The sequence below is a fragment of the Panulirus ornatus genome, chromosome 18, assembly GCF_036320965.1.
Source record: "Panulirus ornatus isolate Po-2019 chromosome 18, ASM3632096v1, whole genome shotgun sequence".
NCBI classification, from domain to species: domain Eukaryota; kingdom Metazoa; phylum Arthropoda; class Malacostraca; order Decapoda; family Palinuridae; genus Panulirus; species Panulirus ornatus.
In genome coordinates this window covers 6,134,252-6,144,251 of record NC_092241.1, presented here as the reverse complement: position 1 = coordinate 6,144,251, position 10,000 = coordinate 6,134,252, and the positions used below count along the sequence as shown (strand labels likewise).

The window sequence follows — 10,000 nt, the reverse complement described above, 5'->3', positions numbered from 1 at the left end:
TCACTAACCAACAAACCATTCCTCTCCATCACTAACCATCACCACTCGTCCCCTTCCTTAAAACTGGTTTACATAAACATTACCCATACACCAACCTCCAACCCCCCCTTCACTGCACTCCACGACTGTGTGTTGAAAAACCCATTTACATATCTCGCGAACTGCTCACAGAACCGTCACCTCACACTTGAGCAAGACTTTAACCATCACCTCCATCACCACCTCTTCCTCCTTCAGGTACTTCGTGGCGCATATGCTTCAGTTCTCATTCCACCAACGTCTCTGTGACGTCGCCCAGCTCAGCGACGACTCAGGAAGCGTCTTCAACTGTGACATATACAACCAGATGGAGGCTGGGTCAGCGCTCAAGTGAGTATATAGAGGGAGGCTGGGTCAGCCCTCAAATGAGTAGAGGGAGGCTGGGTCTGAGTATATACAGGGAGGCTGGGTCAGCACTCAAGTGAGTATATAGAGGGAGGCTGGGTCTGAGTATATAGAGGGAGGCAGGGTCAGCCCTCAAATGGGTAGAGGGAGGCTGGGTCTGAGTGTATACAGGGAGGCTGGGTCAGCACTCATGTGAGTATATAGAGGGAGGCTGGGTCTGAGTATATAGAGGGAGGCTGGGTCAGCCCTCAAATGAGTAGAGGGAGGCTGGGTCTGAGTGTATACAGGGAGGCTGGGCCAGCACTCATGTGAGTATATAGAGGGAGGCTGGGTCTGAGTATATAGAGGGAGGCTGGGTCAGCACTCAAGTGAGTATATAGAGGGAGGCTGGGTCAGCCCTTAAGTGAGTATATAGAGGGAGGCTGGGTCAGCCCTCAAGTGAGTATATAGAGGGAGGCTGGGTCAGCCCTCAAGTGAGTATATAGAAGGAGGCTGAGTGATGGGCCATCTCTGATCACCATTAACCCCTCTCTAAACATACTATCATTTGTCACCATATTATAACCCTTAATCGTCACCATCACCCCTCTCTAAACACACCATCATGTCACCATTCCCCTACATGACTGGATGTGAGCCATCTGTCCACAATCAGTCCTATACCGTCAACATCACCCATTCACTCACTCACACCCTCTCTCCCACACTCCCTCCCTTCCTCTCACTCACTCTCCCTCTCACTCCAGGACCTTCCTGCAGAAGGGGGCGTCGGAGCCCTGGCGAGACCAGCTGGCGGACTTCCTGGACAGCGACGGGAGGATGACGGCTCAGAACCTCCTCGCTTACTTCAAGCCCCTCGAGGATCACCTCGACGATTTCTTAGACGGAAAGGATATTAAGGTAAGTGGGACTTGGGAGGGAAGGGGGCCAGCTGTGGAGGGCGTCCTGGAATGAAGGGAGAGGAGGTCGAGGGGGCGCTGCTGCTCCTCCCTGGAATGGAGGTCTGGGGGCGCGGGGCGCTCCCTGGAATGGAGATCGAGGGGCGCCGTTCCCTGGAGTGGAGGGCCAGGGCGGGGCGCTGCTCTCCCTGGAATGGAGGTCGAGGGGCGCTGCTCCTCCCTGGAATGGAGGTCGAGGGGCGCTGCTCCCTTGAATGGAGGTCGAGGGGCGCGGGGCGCTTCCTGGAATGGGGGGCCAGGGGGGCTGCTGCTCCCTGGAATGGAGGTCGAGGGGGGCTGCTGCTCCCTGGAATGGAGGTCGAGGGGCGCTGCTCTCCCTGGAATGGAGGTCGAGGGGCGCGGGGCGCTCCCTGGAATGGGGGGCCAGGGGCGCTGCTGCTCCCTGGAATGGAGGTCGAGGGGCGCTCTCCCGCTCCCTGGAGTGGAGGTCGAGGGGCGCGGGGCGCTCTCCCTTGAATGGAGGTCGGTGACGCTCCCTGGAATGGAGGTCGAGGGGCGCTGCTCTCCCTGGAGTAGAGGTCTGGGGGCGCTTCCTGGAATGGAGGCTGAAGGGCGCTCTCCCTGGAATGGAGGTCGAGGGGCGGGGCGCTCTCCCTGGAATGGAGGTCGGTGGCGCTCCCTTGCATGGAGGTCGAGGGGCGCTACCTGGAATGGAGGTCGAGGCGCTCTCCCTGGAATGCAGGTCGAGGGGCGCTGCCTGGAATGGAGGTTGGTTGGCCCCTAAGGGAAGAGAACCGCCGGGGGAGAGGGGTAGTGTATGACTGTCGTGGTGTGGGAGACCAGGGAACTGGTGTGGGAGACCTGGAAACTGTTGTGGGAGACCTGGAAACTGGTGTAGGAGACCTGGAAACTGATGAAGGGGACCTGGAAACTGTTGTAGACCTGGAAACTGATGTAGGGGGCCTGGAAACTGGTGTAGAGGACCTGGAAACTGATATAGGGGACCTGGAAACTGATATAGGGGACCTGGAAACTGTTGTGGGAGACCTGGAAACTGATGTAGGGGACCTGGAAACTGGTGTAGGAGACCTGGATACTGATATAGGAGACCTGGAAACTGATGTAGGGGACGTGGAAACTTGTGGGAGACCAGGGAACTGGTGTGGGAGACCTGGAAACTGTTGTGGGAGACCTGGAAACTGGTGTAGGAGACCTGGAAACTGATGAAGGGGACCTGGAAACTGTTGTAGACCTGGAAACTGATGTAGGGGGCCTGGAAACTGTTGTGGGGACCTGGAAACTGATATAGGGGACGTGGAAATTGATATAGGGGACCTGGAAACTGTTGTGGGGACGTGGAAACTGATGTAGGGGACCTGGAAACTGATGTAGGGGACCTGAAAACTAATGTAGAGCACCTGGAAACTGATGTAGGGGACGTGGAAACTTGTGGGAGACCTGGAAACTGTTGTGGGGGCCTGGAAACTGTTACAGACCTGGAAACTGTTGTGGGAGACCTGGAAACTAATGTGGGAGACCTAGAAACTGATGTAGAGGACCTGGAAACTTATAGAAGACCTGGAAACTAATGTGGTAGATCTGGAAACTGTTGTAGTAGACCTGGAAACTCCATAGGGCCGGTACTGTATAGGGCCGGTACTGTATAGGGCCGGTAGTGTATAGGGTTGGTACTGTATGAGTTTGGTATTGTATGAGGGAGGTAGTGTATGAGATCAATGCTGTATGAAGTCTTTCCTGTATGAGGTCAGTACTGTATGAGGTCAGTACTGTATGAGGTCGGTACTGTATGAGGTCGGTACTGTATCAAAAGGGTGTTGTATGAAGCCACCGCTGTATGAGTCGGGTAATGCATATACACCATTACTGTAGGCGAATGTCGGAGGTCGTGTACGACCCTACATCGATATCAGCTTCTGAAATGAACCCTTTGACTGAACCCCACGACTCGCTCGGTGTTTCGAACACAGTCTCGACCCAGTGTTTTGAACACAGTCTCGACCCAGTGTTTCGAACGCAGTCTCGACCCAGTGTTTCGAACGCAGTCTCGACCCAGTGTTTCGAACACAGTCTCGACCCAGTGTTTCGAACACAGTCTCGACCCAGTGTTTCGAACACAGTCTCGACCCGCTTCACTCAAACGATAAAAAAAGAAAAAAAAAAATGTTTACACCATTTACGGCTTTACACTATTTACGGTAATATAGATTCACACACACACACACACACACACACATACAGAAAATGGTGTTTTTCCTCTTTTTTTTTACATCAACTTGATTCTCACGACTTCATTTACAGTCTCTTTTACATCTCTTTTTACATAAACGTTTACGAGAAACGAGAAGGAAATTTCTAAGACTCGAAATATGAGCAAAAAAAGAGGAAAAAACATGCATATGTAATGAATACATTAATATTCAATATAACTCTAAATAAATGCAATCAAAACTAAAGATACGAAGTTCAATAAAGCAATACAAACTCTACTTACCTAGAACCTCCTACTAGGCTTCGAGGTCTCGTTCACTGATTCATAGCTTGGGTCAAACATAGGCTTCAGGGGTTTCGTTCACTGGTTCATATCTAGGGTGAAACATAGGTTTTCGAGGTCTTGTTCACTGGTTCATATCTAGGGTGAAACATAGGCTTTCGAGGTCTCGTTCACTGGTTCATATGTAGGGTGAAACATAGGCTTTCGAGGTCTCGTTCACTGATTCACAGCTGTGGTGAAACATAGGCTTTCGAGGTTTCGTTCACTGGTTCATATCTAGGGTTAAACGGTTTCGTTCACTGGTTCATATCTAGGGTTGAACGGTTTCGTTCACTGGTTCATATCTAGGGTTAAACGGTTTCGTTCACTGGTTCATATCTAGGGTTGAACGGTTTCGTTCACTGGTTCATATCTAGGGTTAAACGGTTTCGTTCACTGGTTCACATCGAACGTCAAACATAGCTTTCGAGGTCTCGTTCACTGTTTCACATCGAGCGTCACACACACACATCACTAATTTCATTTCTTTATCCAAATGGACACAGATATGACTGTCAACCTCTCTCTCCTCTCTCTCTCTCTCTCTCTCTCTCTCTCTCGTCACGAACGCTGGCACGAAAACACCCACACAGACCCAGTGTTTACATTAGTCAAACAAGCGTACGACAGTTAGCAACGCCTTTAACGAGCGGACAGCCATAATTACCCAATTGTTTTCCTTTTTCTCTATTTCCCCTCCTGGTATGTCGGCACACACTATATACCTCACGCACAACACACTAGGGTCACACTGCCCTTCGAAAAACACAGAAAAAATAAGAAAAGAAAAGCAAAGTTTTGGTACAAACACAGACGCACTGGGTACATCCATCAAGCCCCAGTGGTCTGGGTGGACTAACACATCCCTAGGGGTGTTGTGGCCGCTAGGAACCCAAAACAATAGAAACGTAACCAAGAAGCGAAACTCACGCGCCTCACCACGGCTTTGGAAGAGACGCCAAAACACAATATAGTTGCCAGTCTCGCCATCTGCCTAACGGTGGTTAACTTAGTGACTTCAGAGAGAGAGAGGGGCGAGAGTGTGTGTGTGTGTGTGTGTGTGTGTGTGGAGGAAGTGAATTCCAGGGGGATCGAAGCATTTCGGTGGAATGTTTATATGTTTATATATATATATATATATCTATACATAGCCGCCGTCTCCCGCGTGAGCGAGGTAGCGCAAGGAAATACGTACACGAGGAATGGCTCAATGCATTTACATACACATGTATATACATTAACGCCCTCGCACGCACATATACATACATATACATTCCATATACATATACATGTGTGTATATGTATATATATATATATATATATATATATATATATATATATATATATATATATATATATATATATATATATATATATATATATATATATTTTCTTTCTTTTAAACTATTTGCCATTTCCCGCGTTAGCGAGGTAGCGTTCAGAACAGAGGACTGGGCCTTTTTTGGAATATCCTCACCTGGCCCCCTTCTCTGTTCCTTCTTTTGGAAAATTAAAAAAAAAAAACGAGAGGGGAGGATTTCCAGCCCCCCGCTCCCTCCCCTTTTAGTCGCCTTCTACGACACGCAGGGAATACGTGGGAAGTATTCTTAATCCCCTATCCCCTATATTTATTTATTTATTTATTTATTTATTTATTTTGCTTTGTCGCTGTCTCCCGCATTTGCGAGGTAGCGCAAGGAAACATACGAAAGAAATGGCCCAACCCACCCCCATACACATGTACATACACACACGTCCACACACGCAAATATACATACCTATACATCTCAATGTACACATATATATACACACACAGACACATACATATATACCCATGCACACAATTCACACTGTCTGCCTTTATTCATTCCCATCGCCACCTCGCCACACATGGAATACCATCCCCCTCCCCCCTCATGTGTGCGAGGTAGCGCTAGGAAAAGATAACAAAGGCCCCATTCGTTCACACTCCAGCTGTCTCCAGCTGTCATGCAATAATGCCCGAAACCACAGCCCCCTTTCCACAATCAGGCCCAACACAACTTTCCATGGTTTACCCCAGACGCTTCACATGCCCTGATTCAATCCACTGACAGCACGTCAACCCCGGTATACCACATCGATCCAATTCACTCTATTCCTTGCCCGCCTTTCACCCTCCTGCATGTTCAGGCCCCGATCACTCAAAATCTTTTTCACTCCATCTTTCCACCTCCAATTTGGTCTCCCACTTCTCCTCGTTCCCTCCACCTCCGACACATATATCCCCTTGGTCAATCTTTCCTCACTCATTCTCTCCATGTGACCAAACCATTTCAAAACACCCTCTTCTGCTCTCTCAACCACGCTCTTTTTATTTCCACACATCTCTCTTACCCTTACATTACTTACTCGATCAAACCACCTCACACCACACATTGTCCTCAAACATCTCATTTCCAGCACATCCATCCTCCTGCGCACAACTCTATCCATAGCCCACGCCTCTCAACCGTACAACATTGTTGGAACCACTATTCCTTCAAACATACCCATTTTTGCTTTCCGAGATAATGTTCTCGACTTCCACACATTCTTCAAGGCCCCCAGGATTTTCGCCCCCTCCCCCACCCTATGATTCACTTCCGCCTCCATGTTTCCATCCGCTGCCAGATCCACTCCCAGATATCTAAAACACTTCACTTCCTCCAGTTTTTCTCCATTCAAACTCACCTCCCAATTGACTTGACCCTCAACCCTACTGTACCTAATAACCTTGCTCTTATTAACATTTACTCTTAACTTTCTTCTTTCACACACCTTACCAAAACTCAGTCACCAGCTTCTGCAGTTTCTCACATGAATCAGCCACCAGCGCTGTATCATCAGCGAACAACAACTGACTCACTTCCCAAGCTCTCTCATCCACAATAGACTTCATACTTGCCCCTCTTTCCAAAACTCTTGCATTCACCTCCCTTACAACCCCATCCATAAACAAATTAAACAACCATGGAGACATCACACACCCCTGCCGCAAACCTACATTCACTGAGAACCAATCACTTTCCTCTCTTCCTACACGTACACATGCCTTACATCCTCGATAAAAACTTTTCACTGCTTCTAACAACTTGCCTCCCACACCATATATTCTTAATACCTTCCACAGAGCATCTCTATCAACTCTATCATATGCCTTCTCCAGATCCATAAATGCTACATACAAATCCATTTGCTTTTCTAAGTATTTCTCACATACATTCTTCAAAGCAAACACCTGATCCACACATCCTCTACCACTATATATTTACATATATACCGATGTATATACATCATGGGTTGGATTCGAACCCTGGAAACGGCGTTCAGTCACCTCAACCTAGTCATTAAGTATCATTATCATTATAATTATCATTATAATTATCATTATTATTATCATTATTATTCCTGCAGATCTCATGGGACGAAGGGCAAGTGGATCAATACATGAAGATCGAACCCAAATACATCCCGGCTACAGTACCCATTGTGGTGGGTGTGGTGCTAGCCATCATGGTAGTGGTGGTCGTCGTAGCCTATATTATCGGCCAGAAGAAGCAGAAGAAGAAGAGGAAGAAGGCCTCCGCCACAGAGGAGGGGGAAGCAGTGGGCGGCCATCAGTCGAGTGAGCCAGTCTCGAGCACGACCATCGAACTCAGCACTACCCCAGCGAAGGACTGAGAGTGGTGACTGAGACGCCAGCGCACGATGTGGAGGGAGACCAGCCAGCCAGCGCGAGCGTGTGTGTGGGGGTGGTGCGCTAGAGGGTGGTGCGCTAGAGGGTGGTGCGCTAGAGGGTGGTGCGCTAGAAGGTGGTGCGCTAGAGGGTGGTGCGCTAGAGGGTGGTGCGCTAGAGGGGCATTTCGACGCCAAAAGCCTATGATTTGCCTACATGATAAGGGAGTCCTTTTACACTTGCGCTCCGGAAAGCAGCTGGTCATGGCTCCCGCGTGTCTATCTTCGGGTAAAAGAAAGAAAGGAAAATAGAAAAAAAAAAAAAAAGGGAGCGTAGTTTAACTTGGGAGCAAAATCAAAACATTATTTTTGTGAGAAAGAGAAAAAGATAAACCCACACACGCACACACACAGTGACGCTCCCATCAGTAGCTGGTCAAGGAATGAGCGTGTCTGTGTGTCTGTGTGTGCTTAAAGTATCTATATATATATATATATATATATATATATATATATATATATATATATATATATATATATATATATATATATATATATATGAGATTAAGTGTAAATGTGTTAGTCGATAACTATTGCAAATAATGGTGTTCATGTCTTAAGAGTTTTCAACTTAATATATTTCTTCTTCCTTTAAAATGCAACAGCATATATATATATATATATATATATATATATATATATATATATATATATATATATATATATATATATATATATATATATATATGATGTGATTATTACACGAAAGTGCACTTGGGAACTTGTCGTGTTTCATTTTCCCCGTGGACTCATAGGAATATATATATATATATATATATATATATATATATATATATATATATATATATATATATATATATATATATATATATATATATATATATATGGACCTCCGTGGTGTAGTGGTTCACGGTTCACGGGCCGCCCAGGGTCGAGCCTAGTTGCGGCCGTCGGCCCACAGTCAACCCAGCTGTTCATCAATCTTTAGCTATTGGTCGACAGAACCAGCAAGCTAGGATCGATGCACGCTGGCTAATTACATGCCCAGTACAACCACCTAAAGTGTAAACTGACGGAGCCTTATTTTCAAACGTATTCTGTCAACCCCACTAAACACACACACACACACACACACACACACATCCCTCCCCCTGTTTTTATCCCCAGTACACTGGCACTACTAGCTCTTAGGTAATCTTACATTGTCCTGTATTAAAGTATTGTTTAAGGTTAACATTATAATCTGTACGAATATTCTTTCAATAAAAAAGGCCTTCTTGATATAGTTTTTATTTCTAATTTCTTTATTTTCGTGTGTTATCTTGATATGGTTTTTATTTCTAATTTCTTTACTTTCGTGTGTCTTTTTTTCGTGTGTTATCTTGATATGGTTTTTATTTTTTTTCATTTATTTTTCTTTTTTCGTGTGTTATCTGGGATCCTGGATCTAAGGACAGGTTCGAGTCTTTTATGTTGTCTATATTGCCCTCGGAAGAAAAAATAGAGAGAGAGAGAGAGAGAGAGAGAGAGAGAGAGAGAGAGAGAGAGAGAGAGAGAGAGAGAGAGAGAGAGAGAGAGAGTGTGTGTGTGTGTGGAAGCTTTCTTAAATTCAACATGACATTCTCTATATCTTTATCGGCTATATTAATCACTGTTATATAGACACAATAACACTACACACACAAACACACACACACACACACACACACACACACACACACACACATAAACAAACATATCAAAAACTTCTTCTTTTTTTTTGCGAGAGAAGAAATATGTGGCCAAATAGATTCAAAAACTCTGGTGTCTGGGGTAAACCATGGAAAGTGCTGTGGGGCCTGGATGTGGAAAGGGAGCTGTGGTTTCGGTGCATTATGTCATGACAGCTAGAGACTGAGTGTGAACGAATGGGGCCTTTGTTGTCTTTTCCTAGCGCTACCTCGCACACATGAGGGGGGAGGGGGATGTTATTCCATGTGTGGCGAGGTGGCGATGGGAATGAATAAAGGCAGACAGTATGAATTATGTACATGTGTATATATGTATATTTCTGTGTGTGTATATATATGTATACATTGAGATGTATAGGTATATATTTTTGCGTGTGTGGACGTGTATGTATATACATGTGTATGTGGGTGGGTTGGGCCATTCTTTCGTCTGTTTCCTTGCGCTACCTTGCTAACGCGGGAGACAGCGACAAAGCAAAATAGAATATAATGACATCTTTCTCCAAGCGAAAAAAAAACCAGAGTTTTAAGAGAACGAAAGAGAGAAAGTAGGGCCATTTTATCGACAAGTGACAAATGAGTGAACCTAGCTGGCCAAGAAGATGCAAGAATGGATAATCAAGAAGTTAATAAAGATGAATTAATTAAAACCATAAATTTGGTACATGTAAGATAACAGACTAAAAAAAAGGTCAAAAAATGATTTTTTTTTTTGCATC

General features: G+C 45.8%; 1 pseudogene; it reads left to right on the top strand.

Moving 5' to 3' along the window:
- Window positions 1–7,696, top strand: part of LOC139754971 (angiotensin-converting enzyme-like) — a 48,961-nt pseudogene extending 41,265 nt beyond the window's left edge.
- The last annotated feature ends 2,304 nt before the right edge of the window (window positions 7,697–10,000 follow it).